This window comes from Coturnix japonica, chromosome 2 (assembly GCF_054131305.1).
Source record: "Coturnix japonica strain WE chromosome 2, WE-NBRP24, whole genome shotgun sequence".
Lineage (NCBI taxonomy): Eukaryota > Metazoa > Chordata > Aves > Galliformes > Phasianidae > Coturnix > Coturnix japonica.
Window position 1 is genome coordinate 24,477,842 of NC_140664.1, and position 22,000 is coordinate 24,499,841.

General features: G+C 35.1%; 1 protein-coding gene across 15 annotated transcripts in view; it reads right to left on the reverse strand.

The window, feature by feature from the left end:
• RALYL (RALY RNA binding protein like) overlaps window positions 1-22,000 on the reverse strand; it is a 360,553-nt gene that overhangs the window by 292,157 nt on the left and 46,396 nt on the right. The window lies entirely within an intron of this gene.

The following is a 22,000-nucleotide window of genomic DNA, read 5'->3' on the forward strand; positions in this document are numbered from 1 at the left end:
AGAGAACAAATGGTTATCAGAAGTCAGTTTTACTCCTTTGATGTGTAGTTACTGCTTACAAGAGGATTATAACAACACTGCATTGACTGTCACATTTCATGTCCCCAAACTACTACAGGATCTGGCTGTGCAAATCGCATGAATACTGTTAAGTAAATTTCTCAGTCTTCTAGTTTTCTGACTCTGGAATTAGGTACTATATAGTTTTCCCTTTACTGTGGTGGGACTACAGAACAATTAAGGTTTTTGTTTTCTTTCTGCTCTAACAACACAATTTCTTAGTAGATAACTTACATATATGTTTATATCACTTACATATTTCCTGGTAAATCAAGGCACATTTCTAATTACTTCTTGAGTTCTTCTGGAGACACTTTCAGTTTCTCCAAATATATGACTATAAGACATTCTTTCTTTAGCTCTACTTATCACATTCACTTTTTTTTTTTTTATTAAAGATTAAAATAATATACATATATAAAAGAGAAATATCTTAATATATATATATATAAGTTATAATACAAACATTCCCTGTGATTGATTTTACCACATGCTTCACATCACTACATGAATCTCTATTTGAATGTAAATTCATAATATATAAGGAATTATTAAAGCTGTTGGTATTAAGGGAGAAAGGAGCTTTGTGTCTTGGAAGCATCTTCACTCCATTTGTGTTTCACTGGACTACCTGAAACGGCCAAACATTTCTATTCTAAGAGATTCAGTTTAATAGACCTCTCATCTGAAATCCGATTTCAAATAATTATTCCCAGTTCTTTAAAAAAAAAAAAAAAAAGTCCATACACAGGAGTTATGCATCTTTTCTAAGTCTTTTAACATGAATACCCTGAAAAACTGTTGATTTTTATCATTCACACAAACCTTCAGATATGCAGCCTGAATCCTTAGTGGTTGCAGCCACAGTAACACTTCAAGTACAAAAGGACTCAAAACACTTGAGGTGTTACTATCCTATTTAAAGAGCCTGAAACTCAGAAATATAGAACGGCTTGGGTTGGAAGTGACTCCAGGGATCATCAAGTTAGAGCTCCTCTGCCAAAGCCAGGGCCACCAATCTTCATACCTGGTACTAGACCAGGTTTCCCAGAGTCCCATCCAACCTGGCCTTCAACACCTCCAGGGATGGAGCATCCACAGCCTCTCTGGACAAAGAATTGTCCTGTTATTGACTTGCTTACTACTGATTTCATAATTTTAGTCAAAATTCTGGTGAGTTGTAAGTAGAAGGTAGAGCCTCTCTCAAGTTGAAGGTTTCTTCCAAGTACTTCTGATCAGATGATTTATATTTTACCAGTAATACACTGCTACTAAATAGGCAATAGATGAAAAAAGAAAAAAAAGAAAAAAAAAAAGCTTGCATAGCTGCATAAGTTAATAGGTTTATATATTTGTTGAGAATAAAAATAATGTACAGATCTTTTGAAAACAGTTACAGTGTTTCTTAGTCCAAAGCCTTGCTTTTCTCCTCCACTAGCTTTCATTAAAGCACACCCTTGGCACAATTATCTTTGAGTTTACATGTGAATTACTTGCTTTGTGAATCTTTGCATCTCTCCTGTCTACTGACATAATAGGAGTTTTGAACACTACTGCTCTAGTCTTGTATTAAATAGTAGAGCAGTTTCTCAGATAATAAAGACATCCTTATGTGCACTGGAAACAATGCAGTGTATATGGGCAGTAGGCTAGAAAATGTGTACTAAAATCTATCAGGCTTACAGTGGTCTGAAAAGCATGCAGTGCTTTCCTGAATGCTTAAAAAAGGGGAAAAAAAAACAAAAAAAAACAAAAAAAAAAATACCCAAAAAACTGTTAGAAGTACACTGAATCACTAGTAAAACTTTCAGAGACTTCTGGAAAGCAGAAATTCCTTGTGAATGCTTACACAGCAATGAATGTTCTCTCCTGTATTAACATTTAACATTTCATTAAAACATAAGTTTGTTTTATTGCTCTTAGAAAAACAAAATTGGATTTTTTTGAAAAAATAATAAGATTAAAGACATAAGAATAAGAAATAAGAATGCCTAATTATAAACATAGAACAACTGTCCTTAGCTCCATACTTAGACAGACAGATGATTCTTACATATGGCATTATTACAACAAGTAAAGCTGTGCACAGCTTTTCACACTAAACTCTTGGTTTTAAAAACGCAAATTCAATTTAAAATTAAAGGTGATTTTCTTTTGGTTCTGCTAAACATTAAGGAAAATGTTCTCCCAAAATATCTATAAATATCAAACAATATCAAGCTTTTTAACCAAAAGCATTTCAATTTTTCAGTCTGCAACAGTTTTTCTTGTTGATATTTTCTCCTCTGTTGTTCTAGATAAACACTGAACACCACTTTAAAAGGGCCAGATTCAAACAACACATTTTACTTTAGTCAAAACAAAACTCTGTTAGCTTAAACTGCATTTTTAACTTTCTGAGACAGGCACCACCCTCCACAGCCCATTACTTACCCAGCTCCACCAGAGATGCATAATGTTCCCTACTAAGAAAACTGGCATTTAGTTGATTTCATTTTTACAACAGAGAAATCTCCAGAGATTACCATTGTGACCAAAAATCTTCTCATTCCAACTGTTAGAGGATACATTTAGCAAACAATAAGATGAAAAGAAGTAAAAAAGAGCCTCATTACAACAACATTTAGAAATTCAAGAAGGCCTTCATTTTTCTTATATTCTTGAATATGAATCAACATAACACCCCAAAATCCATTTCATAGCAGAAAAAGTGCTACTGCGCAAATACTATACCCTATACTATGACTCAAACAAGCTCAGTTCACTGAGGCTAATTTATTTGCTGAAATCACACAGCTGCTCCACAATTTGGTGCTCAGAGTAAGACACAGCAAGAGATGCTTAAACACTTGCATCTGTCTCTGATTAGCTATCTTGGAAACTAATTAAGCAATCAATAAACAGAACAAGTACAAGTCAATGGCATCTCTGATAAGCATGCATGATCTTAAACCTAAAGCAACATAGTTGTCAGCAATTACAAGGAAAGCTATACTATCCTAAGGTTCATTAAGACACACTTGTACAGCTATTAAATGCCCATCTACTAATAGATTTTGTACAACATGTAGGCAAGAGGAGGGGGGTAGGAGGGAGATTCTCTAGTTTTGCTGGCATATAAGTTTCATTTAGCCATTAATAGAAATAAGAAATATCAGACATGTATCGTTTTTATGTGAAGCATAAATAATTTTTTATATTAATCATAACAAAACATTCCAAACTTATATAAGTAGTTCTTATGGAAAGTATTGGACTTGATGAATTTAAAAAGATTAAAGATAAAAAGATTAAGGGAGATTAAGATTAAGGGAACACTGGGCAACCTGATCTAGCTATGGTGTCCCTGTTCATTGCAGAGAAGGTGAACTAGATTGCCCTCAGAGGTCCCTTCCAACTCTAAGAATTATATGATTCTATGATTTCCCATTTGAGGAAAGGCTGAGTAACCTGGATCTGTTCAACCTGTGTAGAAGAAGACTGAGAGGGGATCTCATACATATTTACAAATATCTAAAGGGAGGTGGGAAGCAAATGGATGAGACCAGGCTCTTCTTGGTGGGGTGGAGCAATAGAACAAGGAATGATGGCCTAAAACTTGAACATGGGAAGTTCCACACAAACATGAGAAAGAAGCTTCTTTACATTGAGGGTGACAGAGCACTGGAACATGTTGCCCAGAAAGATTGTGGAGTCCCTTTCTGTAAAGTTATTCAAGATCTGTTGGACACCTACATGTGTGACCTATTGTAGGATACTGATTTAGCAGAGGGTTGAACTCAATGATCTCTTGAGGTCCCTTCTAACCCCTGTGATTTGGAAATTCTGTGAAACAGGACCTGACTGATTTGAATCTGTGAAGAAGTTCTAACACATGAATTTGAAGAAAAGTCTTTGGACTACCTGTTTATCTCAAAACCTGTGCATAACTTTAAACTACACGAAATATAGGATTAATCAAAATATCAGGGATATTACATGTAATTTCAAGGCAAAACAAGGAAAAAAAATAATCCAGACCTAATTGGCTGTCTTATTAATAAAACAATGGAAATGATGTTACTTTTCATTGCCTTTCCGATTGGATGATGTTTGATAAAGCATTATAGCTGCTGCCTCTAAAATTCTCGGATTTTTGAGTTCTGTAAGACAAGGTGGTCTTGCAAACATGTGTTATTCTTTCCATTGTTACTTACCTCATTTAATCTGAAAGGACTTTGGTTTTATTTCAACATGACTATGTCTTTAAGGAAACTGTAATCATTTGCCTTTGCAACTGAAATTTTTGTGGAAGGGTTCAACATTATTCTAAATCTACTCCAGAGTTAGTCCTGGCAGAAACCCAATTAAGTAATTTGAGTTTTCAAAACTATCTTATTTTCCTCTTTATAAACAAAATTTAAAAAGCTATTTATATATTTGCAGCTCAAAGTTGAGGGGTTTTTGGAGGTGCCTAAAACTGTTCAAGTATTCAAGTGTTTCAAGAATGGGCACCATACCTGCGTGCTTAAATGTTCTTCACAGCATAAAAGAGTATATTGAAGCAGAGGTATCATTAATAAAAGAAACACAGAATGTCAGTTTCCTGAATTATTAGCGTCTAAAACTGTGATCTGAACGTTGCATGTAATATTACCTGTATTCTAGACAGAAGTTAAATTGCCATCACAGTGATTAAAAAGGGGACATTTTTTTAATAGAGTTAATAAATGGATCAGGGTGACAATTCAGCAAGGTAGATAAGCACTGATGGATTTAGCACTATGCTCCAGGTTAGCCACGTCTAATATCTAGGACAGTATGTAAAAAACAAGACCTGTCTTTTGAAATAGAAGAGGCAATTGTCAGTAGGCAGAATGTAATTTTCCACGTTGGAATTTGGCCAGCACAGTGGGTGTTCTACTGTGCTATCCTTCCAAAATGTATCTTCTGCTTTTTAATGACTACAAGCAGTTAGAAGGTTGGTTTTATGTCTCATCTGAAATCTGGCAACAAGCTCATATGAGCTCTCATCCAAAACACTACAATTTTCAGAAAGTTTCAAATGACCCGGATGTCCTTGCAAGGAATCATTCTTAATCACAAAAACACATAATGATTATTAAAAAAGTAATTTTTAAGAAGGTAATATTGTACGATTATCAGCCTTAAAAACAGCACTTTTACCAAGGCAAAATCATGACTAATTTTCTGTCATTTGTGTACATCTGTGGTTTAATAATAAAATCCTCCTTTTGTTAATGAAAGGGTATTACTCTAAGCTTATTGTCAAGCCATATTGAAATGGAACATCACTATTTCATTATTTTAAGTTAAAGCCATCAGCTATAATTGCTCCTTACATATTAACACTGTCACTTGAATAATTATTATATTAAAACTTTTTTTAATATGTATTTCATACTTGTTTATTATTCTTAGTATTATTCTGGTGAAGAGAACTCAGTGAATTTATTTTAAATAAAAATACAACACACAATCCAAAAACTTGAAGATAATTCCTATTGATCCTATTTTTCTAGTTCTTCCCTTTTCTTTCTTCCTTTTCATATCCCAGTTTCTTCACCTGATCTTTTCTCTTATCTCATCATGGACTCCTGCTCCTTCCTTGCTGCATCTCAGCTCCCCAACTTTGTTCTCTTTCACAACTTCACCTACTTTCTATGACCTTTGAAAGTTGTTCATTTACAATCACTAAGAATCATGTGCTAATCAAAAAAAGCAAATCAGAAGAAGTAAAAATCAATAATATCAATTCTGTTGTGTTCTGTGATTGCTTAATTAGACTAGATTACTATTTTTATTGAGAAGTTATTTTGTTATCTGTTTTCACACAAAAATGCTCAATTCTTTGCCCTTTCTATTCATATTACTGCAAAGAAGAAATAGTTTCACTGCTAAGAATGGAACATCCTTGCTGTAAAATTAAAATAAACCCCATAGGTTTCACTGTTACTGTATCACCTTCAAAGACCTTACAATTTAATGTGATCTCTCAGAAGAGCTTACAACTGAAAGGAACTTATCCACATGGGCAATCAAATTGGCTTAATCGTGGCTGCTGGCATTTGTAAAACTGCTCACCTGTGTAAACGTTTGACTGATCAGGATTTAATACCTGGCATGGTGACACAGAATATTGACAGAGGCCAAAAATATAGAATAGGACAGTGTAAATTATGAATATTTTATTATTTATTATTATGAAATTATGAATATTCAAACTCAAAATTAGAGTTTGAATTCAAATCTATTCCCATATTGAGGAACTGGTTCTTTTGCTTTTGACATACAAAACCCATACTTGTGAGTGACTATGGTGGTAAAAAAACAAAAGTGCCCAATGATTTATTCTCCAAAATGTCCTTAATTCTCTTACCTTGATCAAAGTGTTTTTCTAAATCTTAGAATTATTATTAAATTGGCAACGAATGGTGACAATGATTTGGCCTAATAAGGCCAAATGTGTAAGTCTTGGACACAGAATACTTAATGCTGATCCACAAAAATGACACCAAAGATAGTATAAATAAGAGCAAAGTGGCATAGTATTACAAGACATAAGCAATTCAATACTAGCACACTGCCTGACGCAGCTTTTGTTTTGGCCAGCTAGCACTTTCCCAAGAATGACAAAAAATGTTTCCAAGGAACAATTCAGTATGGAAGAGGCTTGTTTAAAGAGAAAGTTGAGACCGGTTTCAGGAGAAAGATTAGCCCTATATATGTAAACTGTGCTGAACTGTGCTGCTGTGTGTCTGTCAAGACAGGGAGAACTGATCAGTACTGGCAAATTTTCATGCTACCACTGAATGTGGGGACAGAGCATCTCATGGCTGTCAGCTAGACAGACCCTATAGTGAGCCAACAGGAGAAGACATGTATACAAAATCTTTCCAATTGACAAACACAAAGATGCAAAATATTCCTCAATACTGACAGCCTCAAAAACTTTTCCAGGGCTGTATCTTTGTTTCTGTTAATGAAATGCTGCACTTTCTCCAAAATTCTGAACCTAACAAAGCAGTACCACACTTGGTGCCACCTAGGAAGGAAAAGGCCATTATGACATTACAGCAAAGGGTTGTTTCAGAAACAGAAGGGGGATGAGGAATGTCTATTTCCCAATAAGCATTCCTTCTCCACACTATAATTAAAAAATTATTTTACCTGGAAAAGTAACAAGGGAGAGTAACTGGAGTATGCTGATTAAGAATTTCACCTTAAGAGGAACAACAACTATTTTAAACTGTAACCAAATCCAAGCCCTTCATCACAAGTAGTCCTTAAGACTGGGACAGTTCAAGTTCTCACCCCTTGTGAGTGCTGTGCTAAAGTGCCATGGTAACAGAGTAAGATAATCCTATATTTGGATGTTGCTGTTTCTAACGTAAGTGCATTTTATCATGCATATTCACCATACAATGTTATTAGTTTTAATTATTTTCAGTATTAAGGGCCCATGACACTATTAGCTGACCATTAAAAATCATCTATAGCTCATTATCAGTGATTAATCACCTGCTGTCTTGTAATTAATGTTTATTAGGGGAACAGCAGTTTAATAGCTGTTCCACATTTTCTGTGCTAGGCAAGAACACTTAAAAGACAGTTACAGAGGACTAGAAAAAATTTAGATTATATTTTTGGATATTGATACTTAAATCTCAGGAATTAACCTCTGATAGGTTAGTTAAGAAGATAGAAGTTAATTTGCTAGCTAAAAAATGTTTAAATGGGAATTGCAGTAATTATATGTTTTGTCATAATGATAGCCACTGAGGTCTTAGTAAACAACTGCCCTTTTGTGGAGGCTACATACATTTCCAGACAGGTGAGTCTGGTCACGGTAGGATCACCTTTCCATATGCTACAACAGGCCCATTACCACCTTTCAGTACTGTGCATTCTCTTCTGCTCTTAAGAGTTTTGCTACAAGAAGCTACCTTTCACTTACAATTTTCCTTAAAAAGGAGGGTGATTTTTTTTTAACTCTTTTTTTTTTTTTTTTTTCCTATTTTTATTTATAGCCATTTAGTAAATAGCCATTTACTACTATTATTTTTATTATTCATTTATTTATTTTTTAAATGAGCAAATACTTATTTCCACAAATTTATGTCTTTGGTTGTGTGACAGACGAAAGGGTGAAACTGAAGTAATGGAGTTAAAAATTATTTCACAGCTTTTATTTATAGAAGTAGCTATTCAGCTGTAAACTAAACTCAGTATTAAGGCATTTTGAAAGCAATGATTTTAAAAATCAGCAGTTTTTCACTGTAGTTATAAATCTTTTTAGACAAAAAGAGCCATGATAGGTAAAGTGATCTCATCTGCTGACATGCAGACTCCATCTGCTGTTTTGAATCTCTGGGATTTGGGAAATCAGTGTATTACCTCTACAGTAGCAGATGTTTAACTTTGGAGGACTTCTGAACACAGTGGAGCAGCACAGTATATTCACAAAATATTGTGAACATGATGTATGTTTGTTATTATAATGAATGCAAAATAGAATTTCCATCTCTAACTTTCCTGATCTTCAATGAATTACTATTAAATGATAGGAATAACCATCCCAAGACATATCATATTGGCTTTGATATCTGTGGGTGGACGTATCTCCTACTTGTTCCAACACTTGGATGTAAAAGACTGCACCTGCTTCCTCAAAACACACCCCATTTTCTGCTGGTCCCAAAAGAAAAGTCCTATCCCAGAAGGTGGCAGCTCCAGTAATGACTACTTACATTGTTTTCTTTTTATGTTACTTCTGGAAATTTTCTAAAACCTAACTGTTCTAATGATCTAGGATGTCATTTCCTATCAAAACTTATCCTCAGTCTCTCTAGGTGCATTTATTCTACTGCTCAGACTACATTTTGATTCACATGTTTTGTAGTTTTTCTTTTTTATTTTTTTATTATTATTATTTTTTCCTTCCACTAAAGTTTACATGTACTGTTCTACCTGCACACAGCAATGTCTTCTCAGCCTTCAGGTGTCTGGGATAAATTAAACAAATCCCTTTCACGCTCCGCTGGTATCAAAACTTCTGTCTCTTAAGTCATCAGATTTACAGCACTTCTCTTCACTAATTGCAATTTGAAATAATGCTTCCTAAGCAAAGGTATTGTATTTCAGTAGAGGCTTTCCTGTGCTTAATTAGAAGATACAGATACTCTTGCTCTGTTGAAAGCCTGTCTGATAAATTTTGGTTAAATATTGTCTTTCTCATGGTTGCAAAATATTTGTGCTTGATAGTTCAGGAGTGATAATGAAGTCCAACTCTTTCCCAGTTATTTATTACAGATAAACTCTAATTTATACTTAGAGGTTTCATTAAATAACCTTGTCTTGACTTTTAAACTACTGCACTTCTGTCCGTTTCTACATTACTCCAGACACTGATGTCACACATTTCATTTATGATATATTCCTTTAAATTAAAATAACGAAGGACAGCATCATGCTATTAACAGTCTCCATCAGGAATCAGCTTTTCTACAAGGGTTGTGGACCTCAACATTAATCAAAGCTAATGCTTGAGAAATCTCTGTGAGCCTCTCCCTGGCATGGCAGTTTTCTCTTGTATGGTCTTGCCACTATCCTATTCGTTTTAAATCAGAACAGCTAGCTCCCTTCTCTTACTGTTCATTGTTTGACACAGAAACACCACCAACTAGCAGCTTTAACCAAGCACTTAAACTCCTTAACACATTATCAACTTGATATGGACACACTGTGCACATATTCACAGAATTGTAGAACTACAGAATGGCTTCTGACTCTGATTCTATGGCTTGGGTTGGAGGGAAACATAAAGATCATAGAATCATAGAATGGCTTGGAATCAAAAGAATCTCAGAGATCACCCTGTTCCATCCCCATGCAATGCACAGGGTTGCCACCCAGTAGACCAGGGTGCCCAGGGACTCGTCAAGCCTGGCCTTGAATGCCTTCATGGTTGGGGCATACACAGCTTCTCTGGGCAGCCTGTGCCCACTCTTCATACTTTCTGAGTAAAAATGTATTCCTAACATCTAACATAAATTTCCTCTGTTTTGGCTCAAAGCCGTTCCACTTTCTCTTATCATTATCAGATTGTGTAAAAAGTCAGTCCTCCCCCTGCTTGTAACCTCAAGTACTGGAATGCTGCAATACAGTCTCCTCAGCTTTCTTTTCATCAGGCTGGATAAGACTAACACTCTTAACCTTTCTTCATAGGATAGGTGTTCCAGCACTTTGATCATATTTATGGCCCTCCTCTAGACCCATTCCAACAGCTCCATATCCTTTTTGTGTGGGGGGCCCTAAGACTGGACACAGTACTCCAGATGGGGCCTCACAAGGGCAGAGTTTAAGGGGACAATCCCCTCCCTCTTTCTGCTGGCCACCCCTCTGTTGATGCAACTCAGGATATTGCTGGCTTTCCACACACTGCTGGATCATGTCCAGCTTTTCATCCACCAGAACCCCACAAGTCCTTCTTAGAAAGGTTGTTCGCAATGAGTTCTCCCAGTCCATACTCATATCAGGGATTTCCTTTATACAAGCACAATTTCTTGTACTTGGTCTTGTTAAACCTCATTAGGTTCTCGTGTACCCACTTTTTGAGCACGCCCATTTTTGCTGTTACCTGAGAGAACAGGCCAACTCAGTAAATAGTTTTGAAATCAGTGGGTAAGAAAAATTTTATTTTATAAATAATTGAAATTACTGATTTTCTACTATAAATACAGCAGTACGTATGCAAATCTCATGAATAAAATAAACAGGGACTTGTGTCTTCTGCTGATTGATATATACACAACAAATTAAAGAAAACTTTGGCTGAAATGTGGTCTATGAGCCAAATTGGTTGTATTTGATAGTGCAGTCATATACAACCAACAAAAGTCTTTAGGTTAATGTCCAGTTCTCTTAAAATAGCTTGCTGATAAGATATTTACATGCAGTTGCCAAACTTATGATCTCTCTTCCCTAACATATTGTGATCTGGAAAGTGAAGTAAGGAACTTTGCTGAATCAGAGGAGGAATTTCAGTGAACACAGCATGAGGTTTGGCAAGACCTTTTGATGCTTGTGGGTCTAAAAAATGGAACTGCTGCCTTCCCTGAGGAAGACTGGAGGCCACATTATAGACCTCTGCACACTTCTTTTCCCACACAGCAAAGCTGTAAAGAAAAGGGGAAAAGGTCATCATAACATTACTTTTGACTTCTTCTGTTTTCTCTTTGTTTATGCAGAAAAAACTCAGATAAAGACAAAAATCTTCCAGGCTATATTGTCTAACATTGGCAAAAAGGTGGAGAGGCTTCTGAGATTTCCAAGTTTTGCCTACTGACTTCTTCCTTTGAAATAAACACAAAGCAAGCTGAGAAATGTTAGATTGCTGTAACTGCTGAAGGTTATATTTGCTATATAAGGAAAGGAAAGGAAAGAAGGAAAGGAAAGGAAAGGAAAGGAAAGGAAAGGAAAGGAAAGGAAAGGAAAGGAAAGGAAAGGAAAGGAAAGGAAAGGAAAGGAAAGGAAAGGAAAGGAAAGGAAAGGAAAGGAAAGGAAAGGAAAGGAAAGGAAAGGAAAGGAAAGGAAAGGAAAGGAAAGGAAAGGAAAGGAAAGAAGGAAAGGAAAGGAAAGGGAAAGGAAAGGAAAGGAAAGGAAAGGAAAGGAAAGGAAAGGAAAGGAAAGGAAAGGAAAGGAAAGGAAAGGAAAGGAAAGGAAAGGAAAGGAAAGGAAAGGAAAGAACACTAATAAGCACAAAAGAACAAAAACTTTGTATTTCCATAGCTGTTTTGCTCTCTATAATATTTTGTAAAGAAAAACTACTGCTTAAGCCTAAAACAGTGGCTAACGGCATCACTACTGCAGTCAGATAACTTCTCAGAAAGTGACAGTTAAACTTTTTAACAAAGAATTTTATGGACACTTCTCTGTATTTGATGTTTCTAAAATTATACTTTTAAAAGTGTACAGCTTTTAAACACTTTTGCTGTGGTGCGTGAATTTTTAATTGTTTGTTTGCTATTAAGAACAAGAGAAAGGAAAGAATGGAATGGGTGGTTAATAGCAGCAGTAAAACAGCCAGTTACGCAAGAGGAAAAGATATTCTGAACAAAAAAGACTAATCAAGATGAAACCAAAAGGGAAACCTATCTCATCTTTATAGTAGTATCTAGAGGCATGGTCATATTCAAAGTAAAGCAGATGTAAAATGGCTGGTAATACTGGTGCATTCACACATGGAACTCCCTGACTCTCCCTTTCCATTTCCATGTTGTTCTGTGAATTTAAAACCAACATGAAACAATGTCATTATTACATGCAGTGTAAGTGGTTGCCAAAACACCATATCTGCCCTAATTCCAAACTTTTTAATGAAACAGTCGTCTGGGAATTTATGACTGCATATGAAAAATCATCCTTTAAAATGTTATCATTTCAATGAAATCTGTAGAAGAGGCTTGCCCAGGACAGTATATCCTGTCCTTCAGAGACACCTCCTTGTATATTAATAAATTTGCCACAGAATGCATGTAAGCACTGCGCCAGTCCTGAAGCCATATTAACGCCAATTCACTGAGCCTGCAGAGTATGAGAGGGGAAAAGTACACCTACAGATAAGGCAAATGAGCAATGAGTGAGTCAGGGGAACAAAGAGGTTCTGCTGCTGCAAATATTGCCTTTGGGACACGATTTAGAAGTGTCTGCCACACTAGGTGAAAGGAATCAGGAAGAGTCCAGACCATTTTTGCCACCTTGTCTCTTTGAATGACCACTGCACTTTCAGTGGAATATGTCTTCCAGTTTGCTAGCGTTAAAAAAAAAAAAGAAAAAAAAAAAAAGGAGAAAGGGAGCGAGTCAGTGATAGGAAGTAAATAAGAACAGGTCACATCTTGGTGCTAACTGTGTGTTTTCATCCTGGCAACCTATGGCAGCCACAGATATAAATCTTCACACTATTTCCTTCAGCCTTGTGAGAAACATCAGCCCCTCTCACTTTCATTCAGGAAACATTAGAATGGTTTCATGACATAAAAAAGCAGCTAAAGGGAGAGAGAAAGTGCCGAAAAGAAAGATGTTTTATTAATGTAAATTGTTATACTGGGAAATTGTTCATTTTTACTGCATTTTCAATCACAGTGTAATTATTTGTCTTTCTAGAAAAGAAAAGATTTTGGTGCAATATAAATAAGACTTTTTCTTTCCTGTAGAGGACTGTGGTTTATTCTTCTTTCTAACTCTAGCAGACATTTGGGGTATAGCTGGGAACTAAGTAAAAAACAGTTGTTTCCTACTGTGTATCCTGATGGTGACATGAAATGACTCAATCTGAACTGAATACCTCTGAAACATTCACTGACTTCTGCTGTACCTCATATGGACTTCTCTACCATACTCATACAGGAGGGGAGTCAACTCTTTGAAAGGGTGGATAACAGCAGGAAAAGGGGAAACGGTTTTAAGTTGAAGGAGGAAAGATTTAGGTTGGATTTCAAGGGGAAGTTCCTTACTGTGAGCATGGTGAGGTGTTGGAACAGGCTGCACAGAGAAGTTGTAGATGCCCCATTCCTGGAGGTGTTCAAGGACAGGCTGGACAGGGCCCTGGGCAGCCTGGTCTAGTAGATGGGGAGGTTGGTGGCCCTGCCTGTCAGGGAGGCTGGAGATTCATGATCCTTGAGGTCCATTCCAACCCAGGCCATTCTGTGATTCTGAGAAATATCTCTTTTAGACACAGAGATTTGCTAGTTCTTGATTCCTAAATTTCATATTCCAATATTAACACTGTACATAAGTCTCCGTAAGATAGGATAGATAGATAAGATAGTAGGATGCAGCACACAAATTAAAACTTAAGGTGTATGTACACTGTGTCTAAGTACCTTTTACACCCAGAGTTTCCCTACTCAGAGCAGTCAGTGGAGCTTAGAGATATATTCACACCACCTTGTTACATACCTACATTTTGTTAACAACTGCATCACCATCAGGTATAACGATGGTTTAGTCAGTTTCTGTGTAGATGTCTTGTGAAAGATTCAGACACTCAAACGTAAGTATACAGTTTCATAAGAAAAAATTTGGATGTATTTTTCTCACAGATTTTCTTTCCTGAAAGACTTCTTTCCTTTTACACAGTGATAAAATGCTGAAGGCTAACGTAAGGCACGTGAAATATATAGTTGCTGTTCTGACCTAAGAATACATCCAGTCATTTTCACATTTGAAGGGTTACAAGTGGCATAAAAACAGAGTTTACTTTCCTGTAAGAATAATGCGTTTTGATTTTATGGACTTTTTTGTAATAAATATTGTATTTAAAATATTTTAAATTGCTTTTATTTAATTTTTAATGATTTTCTATCTTTCTTGTTTTCTTAGATATTGATATGGTTTTCTATAGTCTGGGATTTTTATGTGAGTTTTGTGTCAATATATTTGCTGAAAAATCTCCAGTCTTTACTTCTGCTGTTTGAAACAAGGTAAAGAGTGCTATGAATTTGAAATTCCCAGTGGCTGGGTATAATGTCTTCCAAACTCAATTTACAGGACAGCCAAACACAGGAAATTAGAGTCCTCTTTACTGATCCCTAAGTATCTCTTAAGCATTTGTTTCCTAACCTGAACAGTTCATTTACTTTGTAAAGTATTTTTTATTAAAGTATTATTATTTTTTTATTTTTTTTATTTTATAGTATTATTATTTTTTATTAAAGTATTATTTATTATTTATATTTTATTTTTAAATGGAGGGCTATTTTACAAAATGCCAAGGTCAGTATTGCAATAATAATAAGTAACAACTTTTACTGCTTCTAATACCATTTACTTCCTCCTGTACTTCAGAGAATATGACATTACACATCAAAAATAATCAATTAACCAAAAAATAAAAACCTTCAAACAGACTTTTTCTGCTTTAATGCTTGACTTTGTTGAAATAAGTAACCTTTTACATTGCGAAATATTTTGCAGCAAATTATCTTTCTAAATAGTTTATACATACTACAGTCCATGATACAAAAGAGGAAATTAATAAGAGGGGGAGAGACTGCAACCTGTCTTGTAAAGGTTTATCACTAGGAGAAAAAAACATCATACATTTGTTCTTACTGCCATTCATTATTACTGTAATATTGCAAGCAATGATGTCGTTATGCATTATATATTAGAGTCTGGAGATTGTTTTTTATTAATTCAAGATACTATTGTATGCCTTTTTAAGTGTTAATTGTGCTCTTTGTACCTGGAATGTATGATATTGCTTGAATGATCAGAAGACCCTGATTTCTTTTGCATAAACAGTAAAATAACTGCAGAATTTACTTTCCTATACTTGGGCAGAGATCTTTTGTGGCATATGTGATTTCATGTCATCTAACATATCATTCACTTATAGAACAGTACCACAGTATGGTATTGATAATATTGTCAAAGCTATTCTTGATTAGAGAGAAAATTAGACCTTCATGATTCAAACTGCAACTGAACCACGAACTGTTGTACTCTTTGAGAATAATTTTCCTTACATGTTGTCTCATTCTTCAAAGTATCATGACCATCACAACAACAAGATTCATTAATCTAAAATATTAAATAACAACAATGGAGATGTACAATCTGGTAGCAATTGATCAGGCAACTGCTGACAAATTCAGACATATAAGGGCATATAGGAACTATCTGAAATGAACACAGTTGGGATTAGTAATGAAATGTAGTCAGAGCATTCTGCTATCTGCCAGGCTTTCTCTAAGTACATACACTGAACATCTGTAAACATATCTGTAGATAAAACATGATGCCAGACCCAAAAGAGGGCTCACAATAGCAATATGACAGAATAAAGGTATATGTACTGTATAGATGAGATTTTGGTTAGATATGAGGCAGAAATTCTTTATTCAGACAGTGGTGAGGCACTGGCACAGGATGCCTAGAGAACCTGTGAATGCTACATCCCTGAAATGCTTCATACATTCTCCCAAGTCAGACTTCATTTTGTCAAATAGCTCCTCCACTGCCATCTGTCACACAGCAACAACACAGCAACAACATGTAATGCAATATAGGCAGGAAGGTTCAGTGTCTACTGCCATACAACTGACATCTGCCTCTGATGTCATAAACCAACATAATATAGTAGGAGGCATTACTTTTGGAGCAGCCCTTGTAGATTGTGTTTTGGAAAAAGATGTGCTAAAATAAGAAACAGAAAGAGCAGCAACCACATGTGCTTGATAATAAGTGTTTTATTGTTATGTCCACGTGCATGTGGCTAGTGCCCTAGGATGAGGCAAGTATGAGTTCCCAGTGTTATTTTGGCATTTTGTTCAAATACTACCAAATAAAGTACATTACTAGTATGTACTCTAGACTGCAATTCCTGGATTCAGAGTGCCCACCTACCTTTCTAAATGGGCCCCTGTAAAGATATGTCATGTTTTCTCATTGCAACTGCCCCAGCTGTGATGCCTCTCTGGGCCACCTAACCATGAGCAAGTGTGAGACCTGCAGGTTTCCTCCATCAGCATCCAGTGTCCTGCTCTGAATGCTGCTCTTTGTCATCTCTTCGTCTGCATCCAGACATATGTCTGACGCTCCACAGATTCTGCCAATGGAGCAGTTAGTCAGTGCATGCAGGTTTTGTGCAATGGATGTACCCCAGACCACTTAGTCCATGTCCTCACTGTGAACCTTTAGCAGTTGTCTGGACGGCATGTGCCCTGCTCACAGACCCCAGAGCTGCATGTTTCCTCCAGCACATAGTGTCAGGGTGGCCCTTTCTTTCATTACTTATCATTTCCCTCTCTCATATCCAAGAATAAGCTCTATGTGTTCTCAACAATGTCTCATATCCTATGCTAAGTCTCTCAGTACAATGTTTCTGCAAGTCATGGAGCCTGAGAAAGGGGAACCATAAACAACCAATAATAAAAAGTGACACACAACTGATGGTAATAAAATACAAGAACAGAACCCTTAAGTATATTAAACCTTATAAAGTTTCATCAGGTATTATTCCTTCTGCACTTTACTGCTTCATTTAAATAGCAAGGAACTTATTTCAAGAGAAGGCACTTTTCCTTCTTTTCTTTCTTTCTTTCTTTCTTTCTTTCTTTCTTTCTTTCTTTCTTTCTTTCTTTCTTTCTTTCTTGCTTGCTTTCTTGCTTTCTTTCTTTTTTTTTTTTTTTTTTTTTTTTTTTTTTCCCCCTGCGGAGTGCATTTCAATTTCCAGCATATCTGAAATAGCTTCAAGTTGTGAATTCCTAATCATGAAATCCAATATTTTTCAGCCATAACCCTAAATGAGAACTCAGATTATTTTGCTGGTAGTAGTATGCTGTGATGCGGGAAACATAATTATAAAAGATGTGCACTCTGAGTATGAATTTTAGTAAACAGTTTCAACCAAAAAAAAAAAAATTCATTACCATGATAAATGTTTTCCTTTCTTTACATGACACTGCAGAACTGAGATATTAAATAAGTCAGATTATTGGAATACTGAGTTCATCCTACATTAAGCCAGAAATGTTAATTGTTCACCAAACAAAGTATTCTATAAAGTCTACTCATCACATGAGTACAGTAGAGGAGAAAAACTGTCACCAAATGAAGGGGATATTTATTGATGTTTTCAGATAGCTATAAAATTGCACTATAACCTCTCTATTAACATACTAGGCAGTAAACAGTTTCCACAAGCCTTCTAACTAAGAGCAAAGAATTTGTACAAAAGCCATTACCACACACAAAAAAAAAAAAAAAAAAAGAAAAGAAAAAAAAAAAGAAAAAAAATATATAAATTATAAGTATGAAACAGATTGGTAATATAAAGGCAGGCACTACACAAGGAGGTTTCATTAGACTGAAAAATATAGTACAAAAAAATTTCAGAAAAGCATGACAGATGTAATATGGCTTTACTCTTAAACAATTGATTTTCCCTATAGAAATCTAATCTCCATAGACATTTTAAAAGCTGCAGTAATATAAAACTATAATATATGTGTGCACTGTCCTTTCATCTTTAATTACTAATTATTATCTTTTTAACTCAGAAACCTGCTCTTGAGACTTCCTGGAGAGCCAGAGGGCAGGTGGCCTCCTCTCACTGTCTGCGCTGGGAGAGTCAGGCAGGACACTAGGAAACATTTCTTTTCTGAAAGTGGTAATGCACTGGCACAGGCTGCCCAGTCGCTGGCCCTGAATCTGCTCAAGAACTGTGGAGATGTGGCACTAGCAGACATTTCCAGTAGGCATGGTGGGGGTCAATTAGGGTTGGACTTGGTGATCCTAAAGCCATTTTCCAACCTTAATGATTTGACTCTACGATTCTATGAACTAGAAACTTCTGAAATGGCACTCAAAATTTCTCCTAGATGGCACAGCACTTAATGGATATCATCATTTCTTTTAATTTAATTTAATGCTAGAGTTTAATATTTTTGTATAATTTTAGCACTCATTTGTCAGTAGTGGAGTTATTACAAACAAGGAAAAAAAGCAAGCAAGCACAAGCCTGGTCTTGTGGTACCTTTTCTTCCCATTACAGAGTTTTTCTTCAGCTTTTAGTTCAGTTCACTTAGAGATGCTACTGCTGACTTATGAGAATCTATAAGGCTGGTGAAATCATTCTTGCCTGTGGTATACAGAATTCAAAATGTTTCTGGAAAAAGCAATACAGTGAAATCAAGCACTGTGTTAGGGCTGGATTCCTACCGACAGTCTTGAGGGAAAAACGGCTGTCAAGGATAGGCAATCGTAGTTGCCTCTTGACTTATTTCCTCAGTTTTTACTCCAGGCTTCATAAGCAGTAAGATAAGTCTGATCTATTATTTAGTTCGATAAAAGAGGAATACAGTTTAATGACATCACATAAAATGCCTCAAGTCCAACAGAAGGCATGAAGTTAACAAAGTCTGTAAGTTCTAAAAAGGAAATAATTGAACATGCAAATTTATACAGAAGAAAAAAAAAATCAGCTGTAAAGAAAAAATGAACAAAAATAACTAGAGTAATGATCTAACTATATAAACTAGTAATGATAATTTTTTAATGCAGAATTTTTTTATTTTTTTTTTTTAAGAGGAAATATGTTGTAAAAGTGTAACAATTTTAAAGCTCAAATTAGCATCCCATATTGTCCACAAAAACACATAGAAGCATTTTAATTTATCTTGTTTTATTTACTAATTTTTCACTGGCCTTCTAGAAAATAACAGTTTGAAACTTTGACCCAACTGTATACTTTTCTATAGAAATAAGCTCTCTTTCATTTGCTTCAGCAATGAAAATAAGGAGGAAAAAAAGAATAAATTAGAACTTTTCATAATATTCCTACCAGGAATCATGTTATTGTTCAATGTTCTAAGTACTGTCAATTCTACTAATTAATGGTATTTTATGCCAGTAAATTATAAATGATGACAAAATATTTTTAAGAATCTCTGTGTATATATAGATACATAGGTAAAATACTGTTAATGTATTAATGACCAGGCATCCTCATCCTCATTATCCATAAAACAGAAGTAAAAAATAAAGCCATTATAAGATTCAAATAAATTTATTTGTCATGTCAGCATCTTCACTTATTCGTTTAGAACACATTCCCTCAAGACTTGAAAGAAATGCAAAATTACCTCTACAATAGCATGCCTGTATACCAGAGAAAATTTTAATCATATGTTGTCTTTGAGATAATGCATACAGTACAAGTAAGCTCTTTTAAAATAAATATAAAATTAAAAAGACATTCCAGTTGTATAATCCTGTCAGAGCTATTTAACCTTGAAAAGATACTCTGTCTTTTACTAAAGCTTGTAAAACATTTTCCCCCGAGTTTCAAAATAAATATTTTTTGCAAATTTGAAATTCCTCACCTTAAAAGACATTAGAAATAGGAAAATAGTGGACACTTCTAATACTTTATGAGTGTCAAACATTTCCAAGTCATTAAATGAAAGTAACAGATCAGTAAGTGTTATGGCATTGCTTGTTAATACATCATTGCAGCTGAGATTTATTTTTACATTGCTGGACCTAGAATAGAAATATCCTTCATAATTAATGAATATATCTGAAGACATATGATATTGGACTGCAAATTTACAAGTAGCAGTTATTCTCAGTAAAATATTTTTGAATTAGGTCAGAAATGTAAATTGAATCAGTGCGTCAATTTCTCCCATACTTCCCTGTAACCACAATGGAATTGCTACCTTTGTCATTAACTTTCAGTTGACTGTTGTAATAAAACAGTCCACTTTCCTTCTATCAGCATGTATATTTCTGAGCTAAGAAAATGAAATACTAGAACTTAATAGAGGGAACCTATTCTTTTGGAAGGTCTGGACATTTGAAACTAGTATAGGAAGAACCTGCAGCAAGGTTAATCCTAAGGTCATTTAAAAAGTGTTTATTTCTTAGGTATTTTACATTTAAAATCCAGGCTGCTGACACACAAAGCTCAAAATGTGCAAATATCTGGGTAAGCTGTTCACCTTACTGATTTTCTCCAAGGAACTCAGAGGAACCAATTGTTTCTGACTGTCTTTATCTACTTGATATGGAAGCTGGGTTCCAGCATCTTTACACTGTTTTTCAAGAGTTTTTGTTGTATTTAACCCAAGCATTGAATTTGACTGCTTATGAAAATCCTGTTGGGAGAAATCTGTGCAATGAAGAGAGGCATTTGAAGTAGCTCTGACATTTCCTGGGTAATTCTATGAATGTGAGATGAAATTATATGTTAATGCCAGAAAGCAGTCATGTCAGAGCTCACTGTAAACAAGAAACATTTAAGTAGCTTACAGAGAGATGGTGAAGCCCTTTGGTACTATTTTAAACTGAGTCCATGCAACGGGTCATATCTTGGAGTATGCAGTGCCATTCATTCTCAGTTTGCTTCGCCAGAGTTCAGTTCTGTGTTCATGAATGATGAAAATAAGTCCAGAGGTACCACCTTTCTTACAGGAATCCATGGTGGGCTTCAGAAAATGCACTTTGGGTATAAGAGCACTGTCTGTCTGGGTGATTATGCATGTTTATTTCTAGTACCACCTACACAAGGGAGTTTGCTTTCTACAAGTTTAAGATTATACAGATTGCATGACATAGAGCATAGAATTCAGTAAATCTCAAACACAGGGATGCCTTCTATAATCAAATAAAAGTATTTTGTAATGTCAGAGTTGTCAAATAGAAATATTTCTTCATTATTATGTCCTTTACCATATTTCCTGCCAATTTTAACTAATTAATCAATAAAATATTATTTAAATCTATTAAACCAATCCTAAGTATGAACGTCAGCTGCAAATAATAAAGAGTATTGAGATTTGCTTCTGAAGTGATATAAACTAGAGAACAAAATGAGTTACTCTTTTATGAAAATTCTATGGGTTTTGATTTCCCCAAATTCTTCTACCAGTGTTTACATATGATGTTGAAAAGCTCAACGTGGATAAAAAAATCACTTGTTTCTTCTTGTCTTGCTAAAATGAGCACATTTCATTATCAGGTCTCTCAAAGAGATGGTAACAGTATTACTTCCTTGACTGTCTTCTTTCACGTGTAACTACTATTTGTCTTTCTGGTGCCAGTTCCTCAGAAAAATGAATGGTGACTCCCATGAAACAAAAAAGCACACTCTATGTACGGTGGTTCATGCTATTTTTCAAGAAGCATTTAGTGAAATCAAAGAGAGAATACATCCTTATAATTAACTTCTGAGCTCAATCTTTAGAAAATCCCTCTTTAGCTGATTTTTCTTAAAATAATAGCTATATTTCTACAATATTTATTTCAAAATAATCAACTTCCACTAATCCAAAATAATTTTCTAATTTTATGTGCAATTCATACTAATTGGATATAATGTACTGGATATAAATTATCCAATTACTTCAAGGAATGTAGTTTCAAGAAATAT